Genomic DNA, 1429 nt, shown 5'->3' with positions numbered 1-1429 from the left:
CATCCAGCAACAAAACTTATTAAACAGACTGGAACCTGGATTTAATTTGTAATGTATTCATATATAAATTGTTCCTGATGCATAATTATAGCAGGACACATCAACCAGCAGAAGGTGTATTTGCACACTAAATATTTCTTTACACATTTTTCTATTTTTTCTTCTCTCAGTCTGTCTGCCTGTCTGTTTGTCTGGCCGGCCACAGCCTTAGTTAGTTTGTAGTTCAGCTTCTGTAAACAGCCATAAATGTTTATCATTTTCAGCTACCATTTGTATTCCTAACTGAGGGCTGGGATATAAAACCATAAATAATAGTACTATATAGCTGCAATGACATGATATATGTTTTGATATGAATACTCGCACACATACACAAACAGAACAGAGTCCATATATTTTACATTCATGAACTTTATTTGGCAGTGTGGTCTGGTGAAAAATACACAGGATTCAAATTTGAGAGGAGACAATAAGAACACATTCTCAAGAAACATTTTCAACCAACAGGAAATAGAATATTAAACTCGTTTTCATTCACTTATTGGTTAAATTTCAGATAGAACGATGGAGCAGCTGCTGTAGTTCGTGCTGCTGTAGTAGTTGTAGCAGCAGAAGGAAACAGCAGGTGTGTTTAAGGACACAAGATGTTACTGTTTACTTTCAAAGCTCTTCATGATCTGTCTTCCAACCAAATCTACATTAAAGCACCGTATGCACCAGTACACTCTTTGAAATCCTCACCCAGACGACGTCTGTCTGTTTCAGGGGCCTGAAAACTAAATGAAGCAGAGCGACTGAAGTCAGAACCCTGAGTTTCTGGCACAATCTGTCTGAAGAAATCAGGTCACCTGAGTTGGATTAAGTGCCTTCTTTAAACATAGCCTCCTGATTTTACATGAAATTTGATTTCCTTTAAATTGTCCTTTATTTCTCTCGAAATTGTTTTTACTTTTTCCAATACTGTGTTGATTTTCATCCACCAAATTGTGTGTTTTATTTTTAAATCTGGTGATTTTATGACTCGTTTGTTTAATTTTTCTGCCTTGTGAAGCACTTTGGAATTTGAAAAGTGCTCTATAACTAACCTAATCCAGCCAGGCCAATTAAAAACTGGATTAGTTGTTGTATTTGTGTTGCAGACAAGGTGGTAGCAGCTGTAGTTGTAGTCGTAGTGGTCGCCTTGAAGGAAAACAGAAACATTTGTTGTCAAAGACACAGTAGAGGATGCTCTATTTTACAGTAACTGATGTTCATGTGTGGTTTGATTGTAGAGGATGGAAAAGGAACTCACCTCATCAGAATCAGAATCAGAGCGGGCAACTCGTTCGTGAACCCCATCCTTCTGTAGAAAATCCCCAAGTTACATGTTGAATATCACCTGTAATGTGCTTTCTAACTATTCATTGATATTATATTACTGTATGTATTC

The 1429-nt window shown here is 36.8% G+C and overlaps 1 long non-coding RNA gene across 1 annotated transcript; it reads right to left on the bottom strand.

Annotated features, from left to right (window-relative positions):
• Window positions 1–393: 393 nt before the first annotated feature.
• On the bottom strand, window positions 394–1342 carry LOC103375805 (uncharacterized). The gene is made up of 2 exons (XR_521254.1): window positions 1292–1342; window positions 394–1179 (listed from the first exon to the last, which is right to left on the bottom strand). It is a non-coding gene; the product is annotated as an uncharacterized LOC103375805 (long non-coding RNA).
• Between the last annotated feature and the right edge of the window lie 87 nt (window positions 1343–1429).

Source organism: Stegastes partitus, unplaced genomic scaffold (assembly GCF_000690725.1).
Source record: "Stegastes partitus isolate 25-593 unplaced genomic scaffold, Stegastes_partitus-1.0.2 Scaffold2971, whole genome shotgun sequence".
NCBI lineage: Eukaryota > Metazoa > Chordata > Actinopteri > Pomacentridae > Stegastes > Stegastes partitus.
Note: the sequence above shows the minus strand (reverse complement) of the source record. Positions and strands in the feature narration are given on the sequence as shown.